Below are 19,777 nucleotides of genomic sequence, written 5' to 3'. Positions count from 1 at the left end.
TTCACACAGGATCATTAGGCATATAGTGAAAAATAAGTGTGTCTCCTGCTCCAGAGACAACTACTGTTCACAGTTTCTTAGGAATCTTTACAAAAATGTTTCATGTAAATGCAAAGTTATGTGTGTGATTATTTTTCACACACACACACAAACACACAGCCTTACCTATTCCTTTTAAGCACTCTGCCTTGAAGCTTGCTTTTTAGATTTTATAGTATATCTTGGAGATACTTCCATATCACACAGACCCACCTCCTTTTTCCCCACTGCATAGTACTCCACTGTATAGAGAAACTTTTTTTTTTTTTCTTGGCCGCACAGCATGAGGGATCTTAGCTCCCCAGCCAGGGACCAAACTGGTGCCCCCTGCAGTGGAAGTGAAGAGTCTTAACCACTGGACCACCAGGGAAGTCCCTAGAGAAACTATCCAGTTCCCCATTGCTGGACATTTTAGTGGTTTATAGCTGTTTGCTATTATATAGAATGTTGAAATGAATATCCTTGATTAATTTTAAAAGATGGCATACTCCATATTTCATTTGAAAAAAAGCATATTTGTGTGTGCACGAGCATATACCTATTTAAAATGATTAGAATCTGTAGGAATTAGGAATTCAAGGAATGGAGAGAGCAAAAGACGTTTGAACAAAAGAGCCTGTGCATTTAAATGGTTTTTTTTTTTTTTTTAAATGTGACCTGCACAGTAAAACCTTCCCAGAGGTTGTCTCTTAATAAGAAAAAATGACTTCATCTTCTGACCCTCGCAGCTCCTGGTTCACACCTCAGTAATAGACAGAGTTCTTCCTTCTCATCTCTCCTGCTAGCCTGCCAGTCATCTTCATGTCCTGTAATACTCAGTCCAGTGCCTGGCACATAGGTGTTCACTAAACCGTTCTGGAATGAATGAAGCTACTCCTCTGACCCCAGTTTGCCTGCATATAAAATTAGGATGGTAAAGTGGACCCACAACTCATGGCCGTCATGGGAAATTATTGAGCAATGTGAATGCTCTTGAAAAAGATGAAACAGTGTGTAAAAAATACTCAAGAATAGCCACTGAGGGGCTTCCCTGGTGGCGCAGCAGTTGAGAGTCCACCTGCCGATGGAGGGGGCACGGGTTCGTGACCCGGTCCGGGAGGATCCCACATGCCGCGGAGCGGCTGGGCTCGTGAGCCGTGGCTGCTGAGCCTGCGCGTCCGGAGCCTGTTGCTCCGCAACGGGAGAGGCCACAACGGTGAGAGGCCCGCGTACAGGAAAAAAAAAAAAAAAAAAAAAAAAGCCACTGAATCTGAAACTTATCCTATGGGCTGACCAGGTCAAAACACCTGCAGTGTAGCGGGTTCAAAGGCTCATGGCAGCTTCCCCACAAGACCAGCCTGTTAAATTTATTTTCTGACAAAAGGAGGACAGAGCAGGAGGGATCGAGTTGTTAGCCAAGCAGAGCCCTGCTGTCAGGTCTTTTAGATCTGAAATCATCTGGGCCTGTTCCACTCCAGAAGTAAATCATTTTGGAAAGATTTGCCCCCTGAGCTGTACGTCTGTTAAAAAGTTGAAGTTTTCATATTAGAAATCACCCAAGGGTTGATTTGATTTCACCCAAGGACAGCTCCTTGATTGTAGAGTAAACTTAAAGGAGTGAGGAGCTGAGGCGGACGAAAATAATTCATTCAACTTTCAATAAATGTTTACTGAGCACCTAATCTCTATGCGCCAGGCATTGTTCTAGGTACTTGTGATACAGCAGTTTCAAAACAAAAAGTCCCCGCCTTCAAGACCTTAAGCAGATACAAGGACTTCCCTGGTGGTCCAGTGGTTAAGACTTCATCTTCCAGTGCAGGGGGTACGGGTTCCATCCCTGGTCGGGGAGCTCAGATCCCACATGCCTCACAGCCAAAAAACCAAAACATAAACAAAGCCCAGAAGCAATATTGTAACAAATTCCATAAAGACTTTAAAAATGGTCTACATCAAAAAATCTTTAAAAACAAAAGAAGACCTTAAGAAGATACATATGATAAACCAAAAAAATGATATGAAATGTAAATCATAACGTTAAGAAAACCATAGCGGGTGGTTAAATCCTTTGCGATGCACACCCTGAGATGTTTAGCACCTCAGTGGCCAGAGAGAATGTTCTAGGATCACATGTGTGGCAGGGTGGGGAAGGAAGCAGGATTGGGCACAGGGGGAAATCAGGCTGAGAGGCGGCTCGGATGACAGCCTCAGCAGACTCCATGGGGAGCTCGAGGGCTAAAATGGCCCATCTGAGTTGCCTCCTTTCTGCTTAGCCCCACTCAGTTCTTGTATGCGGGCTGCCTAGGGAAGGTCATGACCTTGGTCATGACCTTGGGCAAGTCCGCTCTGTGGCTGAGGCAATCCCTGAAGGGGCTGACAGCTGAAGGCTGTCTGCTTACTACACTCCGAGCAGCTGGGGTGACAATCTTTCCTCAAGGAAGGAACTCTGGGCTGCACACCTCTGTGTCCGTCACACAGGCTGCGGGGATCCGGGTGGCAGTGCTCCTTGGGAGAGAGTGATCAAGGAAGGTGTCTCTGGTTGGGTTTAAACAGCAACCCTGAGTGAAATGAGGGAAGGAGCCATGTAGATTCTGAGGGAGCTGGAATGCAAGTAGGGAAACCAGTTAAGAGGCAATTCTGTATTTCAAGTAAGAGGTAGTAATTGTTGAGATTACAGAGTAGAAGCTGTAGAGAAGTGTTTCTCAACCAGGGTGTTTTTGCCCCACACTCTCCACCCCGCACTACCCAGGCCAGGGACTTTTGGCAATATCTGGAGATATTTTTGGTTGTCACCACCAGGGCTATTCTCCTGGCATCTACTGGGTAAGGCTAGGGATGTTGGTAAGCATCCTACAATAATGCACAGGACAGCTCCCCAGAGCAAAGAATTACCTGTTCCAAAATGTCCAAAGTGCCGAAGCTGAGGAATCTTGCTTTAGGGAAAGTGACAAGTGTTGAATTAGGGATGTATTTTGAGAGTAGAGCCAACAGGATTTGCGTTTGGATGTGGGGAATGAGAGAAAGAGGAGTCGAGGGATTCCAAGGTTTTTGGTCTGAGCAACGGAGTGAATGATGGTAGCATTTACTGAGATGGGGAGCTCTGAGGGAAGAACAGATTCTGGGTGGGGAACAGGTGGTAAATCAAGAGTGTGTTTATCAACAGGTTAAATCTGAGCTGCCTATTGGTGATGTTACTTAGGCAATCGTCTGTTTGAGTCTGGAGCTCAGGAAAGATGTCTGAGCGGGAGCTGTAGATATGGGGTCATCAGAAGAAAGGTGGGATTTTAAATCGTAAGAGAAAGAGATCACCTCGTAAGAGATCACCTAAAGAGTAAAGGCAGGTAGAGAGGCAAAGAGGTCAGAGGACTGAGCCCTTTGGGAATCCAATATCTAGTTGGAGAGGAGGAGGGAGAGCCAGCAAAGGAGATGGGGAAGGAGCAGCAGGGAGGTAGGAGGAGAAACACGAGTGTGGTGTCCTGGAAGCCAAGGAAAGCAAGCACTTCAAGAAGCATGGCTGGCTCAGCTATGTTGAATGCTGCTGAGGGGATGCAGGTGAGCTAAGAATTGCCCACTGGGATTGCATCACGGAGCTTGTCAGTGACCTTGACAAGAGCAGGCTCCATGGAGTGGGTTTGGGAGAGAGAAAGAGGTGATAAAATGGAAGTAGGGGTTACAGGCAATTCTTTCAAAGAGTTATGCCATAAGAGGGGAACAGATAATATACCAGTAGTTAGAGGAAGATATGAGGTCAAAGAAAGATATTACAACACATTTGCAGGCTGAAGGGAAGATCTAGTGGAGAGGGGAAAATCGTTGATGTTAATCTCTGTTGCCTACTTACTACATCTCAGGAGCTACATTAGGCATTTCATATGGAATTTTTTTGGCCAAGCTGTGTGGCTTACGGGATCTTAGCTCCCACACCAGGGATTAAGCCTGGCCCTCGGCAGTGAAAGCGCAGAGTCCTAACCACTGGACCGCCAGGGAATTCCCTGTATGTATTATTTAATTTAACCTGTACATCAAACCAATGAGGTAGACTATAGTGATTTCCCCACTTCACAGAAGTTAAAACTGAGGCATGGAGAGGATCGGTTGGTTACATGGCCACGGTCTCATGGCTAGTAAGTGGGGGAAGTTGATGTAACCAGGATGTCTGGCTCTGGAGCCCAAGTTCTCACTTTCTTCTTCATCTGAATTCATTTCTTATTGCAGATTGTAACCACTGGCTAAAGTTTATTATCATTTGTTTCCCCCTTCAGAGGAAAACAAAACTGTTGACCCTTCAATACTCAGCTGAAGCTGATCTCCTGGGTTTTGTGTCTGACTGCTCCCACCGTGAGCCCCTCTGCTTCTGGAGCAAACCTCCATCTATCATAGTCTCTAACACAGCCCACCCAGACCATCACCCACCTAATTGTGTCTGTTTACTTGTCAGTCTCCTGCAGTGAAGCAGGAGCTCCTCAAGGACAGGAACTGTGTCTAATTTGTCTAATTCATCTTTCTATTCTTAGTTGGCAGGACAGGCCCTCAAACAATAAGTATTTGTCAAGGAGTTGAATGGATGGATGATCAAACGAATATAAAAACTTATTAAGAATATTAGAAGCCATAAGACAGCTGAGTATGGGCATCAAAATGTACAAGCCTGATACATACAAAAGTGATCTCAGTTCAGAGGAGTGGGGGCTTAAGGGTGAAGATGCTTGTTAAGAAGGCCTCACGTCCATACTAGTCAGTATGTCGAGATGGAGTCCAGGAGTTAGCACAGGAAGTTTCTTCCCTTTTCAAAGAATTCCATGGTCTTACCACTGGAAGCCCAGAGAATCAGGAAACTTGGGGTCCAGTCCACATTCACCCCTTACCATCTGGATGGGATTGCCAGATAAAATATTACATGAAATATTTGATATTTGCGATACTAAAAAAAGTCATTATTTATATGAAATTTAAATTTAACTGGGCTCCTATATGTATATTTGCTCAATCTGGCAAACTTCCAGCTGGTAACCTTGGCCAAGCTGCATAAAACCCCCTTAAGCTTCAGTCTCTGTATCTATAAAATGGAGAAATTTGAGCTTTCCTCATTGGCATGAGAATTAAATAAGGTCTTCAAGTAGAGTACTTAACACAGCGAACGGCACATGGTAAGTGCCCAATAAATGAGATAGTCGGCTTCGTAACGTTTGTTTTAATTTCCTTCTCTTCTAGAGCATTAACGTATAATCCATCAAATTAGACTTACAGAGCTTCTCAGGAAGGCGTCAGTTAAGTGGTCAGTTAATGTGAGTTTGGGCAGCTGGCTAGGATGGTGAAGTATAGAGAGTTTGAGACTCAGTCCTGGACCCCAAAGAGGGTTAATGGAGGATCCGAATTCTCATTCAGCCACTCATTTCTCAGTCAGATCCTGGAGTTTCCCCACATCAGCAACCAGTAAAAGAAAGATGTGATCCTTCCAGAAACCAGTAGAGGGCGGAGTGTGTGCGTTTTGGGATAAAACTGGGATACAGCAGGATCAGTCAAGTAGCACCAGCAGCAGGTTTTCACGTTCCTTTAGAGAACAGCGGAGGGCCCGAGAAAGCCCTGAGGAGGATACTGGCCAAAAGCAGTCAGCGAGACCCCCAAACCTCCAAGCAAATCAGCCTATAGAGGACCAGCCCCTAAAGGCGGTTTTGGGCATACACTGAGTAGAAAGAAAAAGAGACTCTGTATGTTGAAAGATACCAAAAAGCCAAAAGCAGGTGACAGCCAACAGAAAAAATTGCAAATTGTATAACAAAGAATTCCAGAATGCATAAAGGTGTCCCATCAATTGTTAAACAAAAAACACACCGAAAAAAGATTAATCTCTCTAGCAACAGGGAAATAAAAATTGAAACAACATTGCAGGGAGTTTCTGCCTTATTTTCCTATGGTTATTAAAAGGGAATAACTTAATATTCATTGAATACCTATCCTGTGCCAGGCATTGTGCTAAGAATTTCCTAAACATTAACTCAGCACTTAATTTGTCAAAAACCTTTAGAAGCAGAAACACAGTATTCCCATTTTACCTATAGAAAACTGCTGCTCAGAAAGGTTAGTAACTTGCCTGGAACGCACTCAGCTGGGGAGGGCAGAGCAGGGTTCGGACCCAGGTTTGCATGCTTCCAAGTCCTTCCTCTCCTCACACTGGTTTTTTTTTAGGACTTCGGTTCAAGCATTATCTAATGCTTGAATATGGTGCTTTGGAGAAGGCCCTGGAAGTTGTGAACCCCAAGCAGCCAAATAGGAATGGAAAAGTAAAAACAAACAGAAACCTCAGAAAATCCAACAGCCTTACGAGCAGGCCTGGGGAAACAGATTGGAAAGTGGGGATTTGGGGAATGGACGAGATGGGAGTTCGGAAGCCCGGTTGGGGGGGGAGGGCAGGGAACCAGTTGATGGCCTCAATTTTAAGCGAGATGGAGTCTGGCAGGCCTGAAGGTTCACAGCCTTAGAGGCTGGAACCCAAGGAATCTGTTTGTCGTCCACTGCATGCTGAGTTGTAAATTCTCATTTCTAAACCTTCCAGGGCGGAGTCTGCAGCTCCCTCCCCCATCTCGCACCTGCGGGCAGCGGGGGCTCCAATGAATGGACAAGTTCCACGAATTCTTGCCCCTTCCCCCACCTTTTACATAGCCAAGCCGCGGGACAAAAGGCGCCCGGGGCCTGGGGCTCCTTCCCCGGGCTCCTGCCAGCTCCGGGGAGTGTCAGACGGCTGGAGCCGCTCCACACCGCACCATTTACATTTTTTACAGCCTCCCTCCCACCCCCCACTCCCCTCTCCCTTAGGGCCATGGCCAGGGCCACAGGTCCTCTAGGCCCTGGGACTCTCCTTATAGTTCCCTGGAGGTTGAGGGCAGTTGCCTGTGAAGCAGAGAGCCAGGGCAGCAGGAATACAGATGGGGCTCCATGCTGGGTCCACATCCTAGAATCTAGGGCTGAAGGTGCAGGCCCTTTGTTCGGGACGATTTATTCCACCCGCCCAGCAGCAGCAGCCAGAATTTGCTTCCTGGTTCCTTGTAAGCCTGATTCCAGGCCCCACAGAGTGACTTCCTCGTAGGATATGGGTCCCTATCTTTCTTGCATAGCTCCCTAATCCACTGATAAATCCAGCTACTATTTATTGAGCACCTACTGCGTGCCAGGGACAGTGCAAAATGCCTGACCTTCTGTTCCTTCATTTAATTCTCACAACAACGCCAGGTGAAATAAGTGTGGACCCTATTTTCCAGATGAGGAAAGAGGTTCAGACAAGAGAGGTGTGTCCCCCCCGGGCCTCCACGCAGTCAGCGGCCTATCAGTTGTCAGCAGTAGTGCCAGGATATGAACCCAGGTCTCCTCATACCCCCCACCTTGACTGTGAGTCTAAGGACCGACTGGGCAACTCCTTCCTCAAACTCTCTTGCACAATCCCTCAGTCCCTGCTGTTTACCTGTTTACCAGGTGGCTCTAAAATCGGACAGACCATCATCCTGATCTTTCCTGATCCTTAGGGCTGGCCCCACCTGGCCTCCCCTTGCCCTCCTAGGTAGCCTCCTATAGAAGCCCACATTTTGTTTCAAATAGTGGTTCAGTAGGACAGGCCAGGAAAAGGGACAGTTATTCCTCACGTCTGTGAAAAGCCCTGTGGAGATTCAGGTCTGGCTCAGATTTGCTGCTCCCTGACCCTCCTCCATCTCTTGCAGGCTCTGCCCTTGTGGACTGGCCAAGTTTCAGACAAAATGAGGGCCAGTTGATTCTAACTGGCATGTTCCACATCTTCTGATAGCCCCCCAAGGCGCCTCCAACTTCCTAGGATATGGGCCAACACATCAAAAGGCACCCTGCAGGGAGAGGAATGAAAACTCTGGAACCTGGCCACATCCTGCCTTAGAGAGAAAAGCTGAAATACAGCCACGGAGGTGATCATGGTTTCAGTCAACCCAGCCAGCCCTTGGCGTCCTCAAAGGGCCCAGCAGTCCCATCCCTTAAAGGGCTCAGAAGCCACTTTAGCCACAATAATTATATGCACTGCACGTACCCAGCAAGTGACAACACAAAGTGCTTCCTTCATTCATTTACCAAAACACAGAAATAAATACGTAAGTATCTAAATACTTCTCTACATATTACCTTCTTTGACTAAGCATTTCCACTTTGTGAATCTTACAGAAATGTTTGTACAATGTGTGCAAATATGTCTTTGCACATTGTTTGTAACAGGGAAAAAGTGGAAACAACCTAAATGTCCAACTGCAAAGAGTTGATTAGATACATTATTGTACATCCCTACAATCAGATATTCTGCAGCTGCTAAAAGGTGTGAGCTAATTTTATATGTACCAACAAGGAATGTAATCCATGACATACTGTTGGGTGAAAAGAAGCAAGTAGCAGAACAATATATAAATGTCATTTCTTTTTGTTAAAAAAAATGTATTTATTAAGGTAGAAGGTAGATAGATAATTCTTTTAACCTGAGGATTTAGGACAGTGGTTGTTACCTTAACTGCACATTGGAATACCCAGGAATTAAAAGGATCCAGAGGGGGCTTCCCTGGTGGCGCAGTGGTTGAGAGTCCGCCTGCCGATGCAGGGGACACGGGTTCGTGCCCCGGTCCGGGAAGATCCCACGTGCCGCGGAGCGGCTGGGCCCGTGAGCCGTGGCTGCTGAGCCTGCGCGTCCGGAGCCTGTGCTCCGCAACGGGAGAGGCCACAACAGTGAGAGGCCCCCGTACCGCAAAAAAAAAAAAAAAAAAAAAAAAGATCCAGAGGCCCAGGCCCACTCCAGACCATGTATCAATATATCACAATCTCTTGGGGTGGGTGGGTTGGTGGGAGGGAGTTTTTTAACTTCCCCAGGTGATCCCAATGAGCAGCCAACTTGGGAAACACTACCTTAAAAAAACAGAAGGAAGGAAAGGTTGACTCAGAAAGGAAAATCAAGTTGTAACCTCTTTACATGAAATCTAAACAGATATTACCTACTCTGCTCTTTCTGGGAAAAGAAAGGGGCTGGATCGCCTTGAATTATCACTAGCCTTCTGTAAGCACTGAGTTAGTTGAGTTTAGCTCTGAGCAATGCCAAACTTTTTGATGACACCTGTAGGGGTTCTAGAAGTTGACCACTTGACTTCAGGAGATGAAGTCTCCAAGGGCAGCAGGAAGGTTAAGAGCCCGCATTGCTGCACCTTCTGAAGGACGTGGGCCACCACCTCATTAGTAAATGGGAACACAAACGAAGCACTTTGCACAGCGCCTGACACAGTGGCGGTGCTTAACATGTGGTAGTTTATTTCTTTTCAGGAATGGAAAGAGCTCAGAGATAATCTTAGTGCCTGCTGAGTTCCAGGCACGTATATATGGTGTCCTGTAATCCAAACAAGCCTGAGGCCAACATTCACATACCCATTTTACAGATGAGGAACCTGGGGCATACCGGGGTTGGCATCTTGTCAGAAACCAGAATTAAAAGCCAGTTCTGTCCAACTCTATATTTTGTACTTTGCTTACCACACTCTGTCCCTTCTTAGGGACCTTTTGGGCAGGGATTTAACTCTGATTAGGGCTCTCATTTTTAGACTCACTATTCATTTACCTTCAGAGGAAGGGAATGTGTGGCTGAAGTTACCTGGGATCACTCTGCTTAGAGATGATAGGACACCTTAAAAGACTGTGCCCAAAAGTGGTCTGGAAGGCCTGAAGTTGAAGCCACACCATGAAAGGAAAGGAAAGTTCTATCTCTGAGCCCAAAAGGAAACGTTATGGGCTTTGGGCATTTGTTCTGCACTGCAAATGGATGCAGGCAGAAGACCCCTCCAATCTCCCACCCCAAATTTTCCATTCCCTCCTCCCTCAAAGCAACTGCCTGAGCCTGGTTTTCACATCTGTGTTTCCTGGCCTGGCTGGCGAGTTTATCTTCGCACCTCAGAGGATTTGGTTCTGCTCCCGTTCGTTTTCACTTCCCTTGAAAAAAGGAGGTGCTCTTGGGCTTTGTCCTGTTGTCTCTTCCTCCTCCTTTTCACACCACTTGAATCAAGTACAGCAGTCAAAAACAGGGACTTATTGAGTATCCACCTTAACCAGCACTGTGGGTAGCACATCGGTCCTGGAGAGTCCGCCTTAGATCACCAGTACTTCCTCCACCTGTAATCTCTGCTCTATCATCTCTGTTTCCTGGGCCGTGCAACCCCCATGCCACCTCCTCTAGGAAGCTTTCACGGATCTCATCTACTCCGTGTCCTTACAGCACTTGCACACCTCTCCTGCACGGCTTTCCATATCCTGTACTTGGTTTATGGCTATTTGTATGTATGTCTTCCCCACTAGACTGAACATTTCCTTGAAGGCAGAAACAATCTTTTCTTTTTGGCCGAGCTGAGCAGTTTTTGCGATTTTAGTTCCCTGACTAGGGACCGAACCCGGGCCCTCGGCAGGGTGCGGAGTCCTAACCACTGGACCACCAGGGAATTCCCACAATCTTTTCTTTATCTTTGTATTCTTCAAGAACCTAACTCAGTGCCTGGCATATTAAGAAAAAAAAATTCATACGGTTGTTTGCTTAAACTCTTTCCAAAAAAGGATTTTAAGTACCTTACTGAAATACATAAAGAGTAGCAGAAATGGGACTGAAGAAAAGCAAGGGTAAAGAAATCATGGAATGAGAGTGCTCTCTTCGGCAGCACATATACTAAAATTGGAACGATACAGAGAAGATTAGCATGGCCCCTGCGCAAGGATGACACGCAAATTTGTGAAGTGTTCCATATTTTAAAGCAACTATATGCCAATAAAAATTTTTTAAAAAAGAAAGAAATCATGGAATGAGAGCCCATAATAACAACAAAAATATTTGAGTTCTTACTAATGCTGAGCACTGTTCTAATTGATTTACATGCATCACCTCATTTAATCTTTATAATAATCCTGGGAGGTTATAATTATTTTACATTTGAGGAAATGGAGGCACAGAGAGGTTAAGTCACTTGCCCAAGTTCACACAGCGGGATGTGAACACAGGCAATGTGGTTTCAGAAGCTGTGCTCAGGGGCTTCCCTGGTGGCACAGTGGTTGAGAATCTGCCTGCCGATGCAGGGGACACGGGTTCGTGTCCCGGTCCGGGAAGATCCCACATGCCGTGGAACAGCTAGGCCTGTGAGCCATGGCCGCTGAGCCTGCGCATCTGGTGCCTGTGCTCCACAACGGGAGAGGCCACAACAGAGGCCTGCGCACTGCAAAAAAAAAAAAAAAGCTGTGCTCATAACCACAGCCCTCAGGATACCAACCACAGACATTCTGTGTGTAGAGCTGGGTTATGAATCTGGCTCTGAGGTTTCTAGCAGTCAAAGCCAAGAAGAGAAGGCATTTAATGACAGGAGTGATTGTATTTATTAGAAACAATAAACCAAATCCTTGGGAGAAATGCAGCTTTTTGTAACCTTGAGTCTGAGAGAACTCATCAAGAAGACACTGCTTTTCAAACTTTATAAGTTAATCTTCCATGGGTAAAAATTGTTAAACTCCCCAATACAGGTATATTTGTTTATATTTATACATATGCACTGATGAACTAATATATTATATGCATTGTAAAACACAAAAATAGAAATTGAAAAGAATGAGAGAAACTATAAAAACACATGGAAATTCTGCTGAGGACCATCTTGTACACTCCCTGGGCAGACACAGGCCCCTCCTGAGTTCCCTGGTACGGTAGGTGATTCTATGGGATGGATCCTGGCAATAGATAACAGTGGCTGACATCACCATTTCTTATAACAACCAAAGCACGACACAGAAAATGCATTTCAGCGACAGCAGTTCTAGAGGGACCAAAATAATGTTGTCCAAATGAGTACATCTCTGATTGGCTGGTTTGATCTAGTAATAGATATTTTATTTATTACATATATAAAACTAATATAATATATAACTTAATTATATATATATCATATATGTATAACTAATATCAATTGAGCCTTTTCTGTATGACAGTCATTGTACTAGATGCTTTACTCATGCTCCCCATTTAATCCTTATTGCAATCCTTTGAAGTAATTATCAGTATAATCACCATTTTACAGATGAGGAAACTGAGGCTCAGAGAGGTTAACTGGTTCATGGAGTAGAGCTGGGGTTTAGACTCATGTTTATTAGATTCTGAAGCCAACGTTCTTAATCACCTTCTCTACTCCACAGAAAATTTGAATATAGATGGTTTTAAAGAGTAGTTTCCCCCTTTTACAAATCCTTTTTATTTACCAAAAGAATGCATTCTTGTGGTAAAAAATGCAAACAAAACTGAAGTGTGCAAGGTAAAAAGGCCACCTTTTCCCACAAACAAGCTCACCAGGGTTTCCCCTGTTAGTCTACTCTTTCTAGAGTCTTCTAGACTTCTTTCTACTCACTGAACATGTGTATATACATATCAATTTTTCAAAAGTAGGATCATAACATATATTTTACTTTGAACTCTCTCTTTAACGTGGCTATCTTTCCAGGGTGGTTCATGCAGATCTGTTCACATATTAGGAGCAGACAACACAATTGACTACTTACCCCTCTCTTCTTAAAATATTCTCTCTGGGTTTTTCTTTCTGCCTTTTTTTTTTTTGGGGGGGGGGAACTTTGCAAATACTGTTTACTTCACTGAAACCTGGAGATGGGGAGAAGGTATGTGAAAGTCTGGGACACCGAGCCTAGGAGTGCATATTGACAAGGGCGACATACAGGGACAGGGTGCTGAGGGCCAGCAGTGCCGTCCAGCTGCCCAGGGAACAGAGGTGGACGAACATCTCCATGACAAAGGCCTTGTAGATGCTAAGGAACATCAGTAGAAGGACTGCTGGCTGGCAAGTGTGGTACAGGTCATAGCATGTGATCATCTACACCTGGGTTGATGTGACGACGTAAGGGACCAGACAGATGTTGGAGTCAATGCTCATCTGGATGTATTTCCAGTCAAACTCAGTGCCTGAGCTCCAACCCAGAGGGGGATGTAGCAGGACATAATGAACTTGGCGGTGGCCCAGCCCAGGGTAGCAGCCATGATCTTGTATTCCCCCTTGCCGGCATTCTGGGACATGACAAGGTTTAGGCCTATCAGGTCTGCCACAACCACGCTGGCCTTCATGAGCTCCACAATGAAGTCATAGATGCCGCCTTCCCAGCTGGGAAAGAAAGCGGCCAGGAACAGCATCTTGCACAGCTGCACGAACAGATAGGTGACCCCGGCCTGGACGCACTTCCAGAAGGCGCTGTACTCGGACAGCCTGCTGCACTTGTAGATGATGAAGTAGGGGAGAAGAAGGCCAGGGCGAAGCAGTCCCCAAAGGGGAATAGTGTCATGGCGTCTGCTGCCCAGCCTGCCGGAGCGCACCTCTCTGCCTCGGAGGCCTGGCACCTGAGCCTGGGCCTGGCGCCCACCTTCCTTCTGCCTCTTTTTTCTTTTCCTCTGGGTGACTCTGAAGTTTAGTCCTTTTTCTTTCTCCCTTCTTTTCCTTCTTCTTCTATTCCCTTGCCTCTAGAGCTTATCCATCTATATGCTAACAACTCCCAGACTTACTTCACTCTTTACCTGGAACACTGCAATTTTCTCTATTTTCAATTTGCTTTGTTGTTAGTTTTAAGCCTATTGGAGGATGTATATTTGCATTTGCTTATACTTACAAAAAGATAGTCTGGAAGGAAGTTAATGAAAGGGGTTACCTGTGTGTGGTGGTGGGGAGTGGAGGGAATTGGGAATAAACTAACCAAGATCAAAGGCACCAGGCTTGAGATTACGAACAGAGTAATTGGGAGAACTTGGGTTTGGCCTGTGGTCTTGTCTCTCCTTTACGGATGAAATAGAGGTGACAGAAGAAATGTAATGAACTTGGTGGGGAGAGGACCACAAGGCCTTAAAACCTGGTCTGAGGCCTAGCTGTTCCAGTGGGGTACCTGTGCCTGTTTCCTTGGGACAGGGGAGGGGTAAATTATCCACAAGCCCTCTTCCCTGTCCAGGTGAATTCCCCAAGGGCACCTGCAAAGGCCCTGTAAATAAAGCAGGTGGCAATCTAATGACATAGCCCACCCTTTGCAAGCTCTCCTCCTGGCTAAGGATAGGGCGGCCTGCCCTCCGCCTAAATGGGAATGCTGCACGTGGTAAGTTTCCTTCCCCTTCGCTTCCATAAAGTGATCCTCCCATTAAACAAAAATAGATATTCAACCTTCCTATTATAAAACTTATCAAACACATCAAAACTGAGAGAATGGCATAATGAACCACCTTGAATGAATGGTAAAATGAACCCCTGATTCAATAATTATTGACATTTTGCCATATATGCTTTACCCTTTTCTTCCTCCCTTCCTTTCTTTCTTCCTTCCTTCCTTTCTTTCTTTCTCTTCCTTTTTTTAAAAATCAGGTAACAAAAGATCAGTGTTTAATGGCAAACAGTCGGCGGGGGGGCACTTTTTCTTCTTTTCCTGATTTTTTTAAAAAAATTTTTTTTATTTTTGCAGTACGTGGGCCTCTTACTGTTGTGGCCTCTCCCGTTGCGGAGCACAGGCTCCGGACACGCAGGCTCAGCGGCCATGGCTCACGGGCCCAGCCGCTCCGTGGCACGTGGGATCTTCCCGGACGGGGGTACGAACCTGTGTCCCCTGCATCGGCAGGCGGACTCTCAACCACTGCGCCACCAGGGAAGCCCTTTTCCTCTGATTTTTAAAGAGCAAATACGTAAAGTCCTACCATTTCAACCCTAAATTCTTACAAACATATCTGAAAATTTAGGACCTTTTCTTACTATTATCACCTCTAACAAATTTAACATTAATTCCTTAGAATATTATTAATTCCTTAGAATACGCTAATACCCAGTCTATATTCAAATTTACCACAAAATTAAATGACTTTAAAGCCATAAAGAATACCAGATCGGAGTTGCAAATGAAACCAGAGAAGCTAGCATCAGCCCAGCAGCCCCTCAGCACAGGTCTCTGAGAAGTTTCAGTGTCCAGGAGTGAGGGGCATTCCTTGGGAAAAGCAAGTGATAGTAGCTCTTATTGAGCACTTACTGTGGACCCCCCTGTGCTATGGCTTCTGACTGGAAGAGATGACATTAGCTCTGTGTGTCTTCATAGTACCGAACATAATGCCTACATAGAGTAGACACTCAACTAATTGAGATGTGAATTGATCATCATACCTCCCTGGTGTTAAGTGTTTCTTTGCAGCAAAGGAGTGACTTCACTGTTTAATTCAATCATTCGAATAAAGTGGATATTATTATCCCTATTTTAAAGAGGAAACTGAGGGTCAGACTTGTCTAAGTTCCCTAAACTAGAAAGTAGAGGAGCTGAGCTTCAACTCAGGTTAGTCTGACTCAGAGTCTGAGTGGTCATCTGTCTTGGTAATCGCCAAGGGACTCTGATAGGGGTAGTAAAGGCTTGAGTCCGGGGTAGAGTCCTGGGCAAAGAGAGGGTAAAAGGGTGGGGGGGGGGGCGGGTAAGAAGAGAAAGGAACAAAGAAAGGAAGCCAGGAGATTATGATGTCATGGAATTAAAACTAGCAGCCATTGGATAAAGAGCCATGGTATACAGTGAACACAGGTATTTGTTCTGCTGTGGAATGAATGAGAAGCTTTTGAACCTCAACCCTCAAACTCCTGAGTCAGGTCCATGGACATCATTATGTACTCAGAGCTAGCCCAGGATCTGGCCCATACTAGGAGCTCAAATATCTGTTGAATGAATGACAGTGCATGAGTGAACGTGTGAGTAAATGAATACTGAATAAATGATGGACTAATATGTAAATTATTTAATAAGGCATTGCGTGGCTGCATTAATTGAATGACAAATGGATGAATTCTTTAAATATCTATAGAAGGAGAATGAAGTGGGAAGACAACTAAATCTAACAGCAGCATAATGTCCAGAGCATTTTATCATGAGACCTGTGCTAAGAACTTCATAAGTAGTTTTTCATTTAATTCTCAGAGCAAACTCTCCGGTACTATTATCATTCTTTAAGTGAGGAATTAGGTCTGGAGATGTGAGAAAGCTTGTTCAAGGGCACATAGGCACAGAGCTGGAATTTTAATCCTGCCATTACGCTCCAAAGCTCAGGCTTTTCACTAGACAGTCAGTGTTCAATCAATATTACTTCACCCAATACCGGACTTGTTTTTTGTAGCTGATCCAAATACAGGTGAACCACCACTTATACAACCCCTGGAAAGCTGTAAATTTAAACACAGTTAATTACTTATCTCAGCTCATTATGTAAAGGAAGCTGTCCTATTGTATGCCCCTTTATAAGTGAAGGATTACCCGGAACTCATCTGCTTCCTAAATCTGAATTTTGTTCAAAGCAAGGTATATATTAACTAAAGATATCTACTTGTAGGAATTGGTTTAATTATTGGTGGGAATCTGGGATTTTTGGTGTTTGGACAGCTTACGACGAGGCCCTTAATTTTGTGATACCTCATCTTAATGGTTTAAATAAAGGTAGATTAAAATGTACCAAATCCAGAATCCATTAAAGACAAGATATGTTCAATATATGTAAAAATAAGCAGATTTCTTCATGATAAAAGAAACCACCGTAAGCCAAGTCCAATTATAAACCACAAACTCAGAAAAAAATATTTCTAGTTCCTGTCGTAGACCAAGGGCTGTCTTCATATAAAACTCTCTTTAATCAATAAGAAAAGGTCTATAACCAAATGGCAAAATGGGGCAAAGGATATTCACAGGAAAGGAAATATAAATGGCTCTTAAATGGATGAAAAATGCTCTTTTACTCATAATGAAAATTGTAAATTAAAACCACACTGAGAGACTAAGTTTTCACCTATTAGATTGGCAAAGATAAAAGAAAAAATGTGGTGACACAGTATGCTGGCTTAGGGGTAGGAAAACTACACTCATACTTTGTTTTGGGGGGAATAAACTGGTACAACTTCTACGAAGAGAAACTTGGCAAAATCTATCTAAATTACTATATGCATACACTTTGAAGGTATAGTTACACCTACACATGTGCAAAATTATGTATGTGCAAGGTTACCAATTGTAGCATGGTTTAAGAGCAAAAGAAGGAAATGACCTTAAGGTTCATCAATAGAGGACTGGATAGGGACTTCCCTGGTGGTGCAGTGGTTAGGAGTCTGCCTGCCAATGGAGGAGACGTGGGTTCGATCCCTGGTCCGGGAAGATCCCACATGCCGCAGAGCAAATAAGCCCTTGCGCCACAACTACTGAGCCTGTGCTCTAGAGCCTGCGAGCCACAACTACTGAAGCCTGTGTGCCTAGAGCCCATGCTCCACAACAAGAGAAGACACCGCAATGAGAAGCCCACCCACGCACTGCTACAAAGAGTAGCCCCTGATCGCCACAACTAGAGAAAGCCCACGTGCAGCAACGAAGACCCAATGCAACCAAAAATAAATAAATAAACATATTTTTAAAAAGCAAGGTACATAAAAGTAGTATATTACATTTATGCTTTAAAGAAAGGACAAAAGTGCTCTCTGAGAGATTTGCTTCTTTATACATAACAGATCCCTGGCATGATACCTTAGAAACGATGTTGGTTGCTCTTTTTCCCCTTAATACATCTTTATTGGAGTATAATTGCTTCACAATACTGTGTTAGTTTCTGTTGCACAACATAGTGAATCAGACATACACATGTCCCCATATCCCTTCCATCTTTTTAAAATTTATTTATTTTATTTATTTATTTTTGGCTGCATTGGGTCTTCATTGCTGTGTGTGGGCTTTCTCTAGTCACTGAGAGCGGAGGCTACTCTTTGTTGCGGTGCACAGGCTTCTCATTGCGGTGCCTTCTCTTGTTGCAGAACATGGGCTCTAGAGTGCAGGCTCAGTAGTTGTAGCAAATGGGCTCAGTAGTTGTGGTGTACGGTGTTAGTTGCTCTGCAGCATGTGGGCTCTTCCAGGACCAGGGCTCGAACCCATGTCCCCTGTATTGGCAGGAGGAGTCTTAACCACTGTGCCACCAGGGAAGCCCTCCCCTCCCTCTTGAGCCTCCCTCCCACCCTCCCTATCCCACCTCTCTAGGTCATCGCAAAGCACTGAGCTGATCTCCCTGTGCTATGCTTCTGCTTCCCACCAGCCAACTACTTTACATTCGGTAGTGTATATACATCGATGCTACTCTCACTTTGCCCCAGCTTTGCCCTCCCACCCCATGTCATCACGTCCATTCTCTATGTCTACCTCTTTATTCCTGCCCTGCAACTAGATTCATCAGTATCTTCTTTTTTTTTTTTAAGATTCCATATATATGCGTTAGCATATGGTATTTGTTTTTCTCTTTCTGACTTACTTCACTCTGTATGACAGACTCTAGGTCCATCCACCTCACTACAAATAATAACTCAATTTCATTTCTTTTTATGGCTGAGTAATATTGCATTGTATATATGTGCCACATCTTCTTTATCCATTCATCCGTTGATGGACATTTAGGTTGGTTCCATGTCCTGGCTATTGTAAATAGTGCTGCAATGAACATTGTGGTGCATGTCTCTTTTTGAATTATGATATTGGTTGCTTCTGAAAAGAGAAACTGTAGAAAGGGAACAGGGCTGAAATTTGAATCTTTAATACTTTAGTAAATTCCTGAACCAATATTTACAAGCATTTTGAATACTATACCGTGGTGCTGTGGTCCCTCCCTACTTCAGCCCCCCCAACCCCATCCTAAGACCCCCAGTGGATGCCTGAAACCGTGGAGAGTACCGAACCCTATATATACTATGCTTTTCCCTATACTAACTAGTTGGGTAGCATCTACAGCGCGGATAGGCCGATGGGAGGGATGATTCACTCACATCCCAGGTGGGACAGAGCCGGGGGATGAGAGATTTCATCACGCTACTCAGAACAGCGAGCAATTTAAAACTCATGAATGTTTGCTTCTGGAATTTTTCATTTAATATTTTTCCACTGCAGTTGACCACAGGTAACTGAAACCAAGGAAAGCAAAACTGCAGATAAGGAAGGACTACTGTATTATTATTTAGATATCATTTATGTATAGAATATATAGGCACATATATGATATATATTAGTCAAAAGTAAAGTATTTAACACAGAATAAAAATATGCACAGAGAGACTAGAAAAATATACATGTGTATATGCACAGAAAAAGCTGAAAATATACAGAAAAAGAACTGGGCAGTAGTTTTAGGTCTCATAATGAGGAGAATGGGTTTGGGACTAAAAGGGAGGACTGGCTTAATTTACTCTATTTTTTACTCTGTACCGTTTGGGTCTTTTGTAAAGACAAAGTTTAACTTGTGTAGTCTAAGAAAAGAAACTAGATTAGAAAGAAATGTACCAAGATGTTCACAATAGCTGTCTTTAGATAATGAGATTACAGGTGATTTTTCCTGCTTACTACTTTACTTTTAAAATTCTCCCAATTATTCATTTTCCCAATTAGTCTATAAATAAGACTCTTACTTTGGTAATGGAAGCGCCAGCAAACCTTTTTATCACTAGGGTTTCTTTTTAAAAAATACTTTAAAAGATTCTATTAGCCTTTTAAAGAATTTTAAATTATCTTCATTGCCTTTATTAAATGATAGCAAGTAATACAGACTCCTTATAAAATGTCAAAAGACACAGAAAGCTATGTGGAAAGAAAAAGTTATCTCGTAATTCCATCTCCTTCTACAAAATCACCCCTATTGTCTGAAACTGTTAAAATACTGCATTTATATTAAGAACTTAAAAATAAT

At 44.0% G+C, this 19,777-nt stretch overlaps 1 non-coding gene and 1 pseudogene across 1 annotated transcript; one reads left to right on the top strand and one right to left on the bottom strand.

Moving 5' to 3' along the window:
* Positions 1-10,684: 10,684 nt before the first annotated feature.
* On the top strand, positions 10,685-10,791 carry LOC132421487 (U6 spliceosomal RNA). The gene has a single exon (XR_009518731.1). It is a non-coding gene; the product is annotated as a U6 spliceosomal RNA (small nuclear RNA).
* Positions 10,792-12,635: 1,844 nt separating this feature from the next.
* On the bottom strand, positions 12,636-13,365 carry LOC132419493 (BOS complex subunit TMEM147-like; annotated as a pseudogene).
* Between the last annotated feature and the right edge of the window lie 6,412 nt (positions 13,366-19,777).

Source organism: Delphinus delphis, chromosome 2 (genome assembly GCF_949987515.2).
Source record: "Delphinus delphis chromosome 2, mDelDel1.2, whole genome shotgun sequence".
NCBI lineage: Eukaryota > Metazoa > Chordata > Mammalia > Artiodactyla > Delphinidae > Delphinus > Delphinus delphis.
This window is presented reverse-complemented; position numbering and strand designations above follow the sequence as displayed.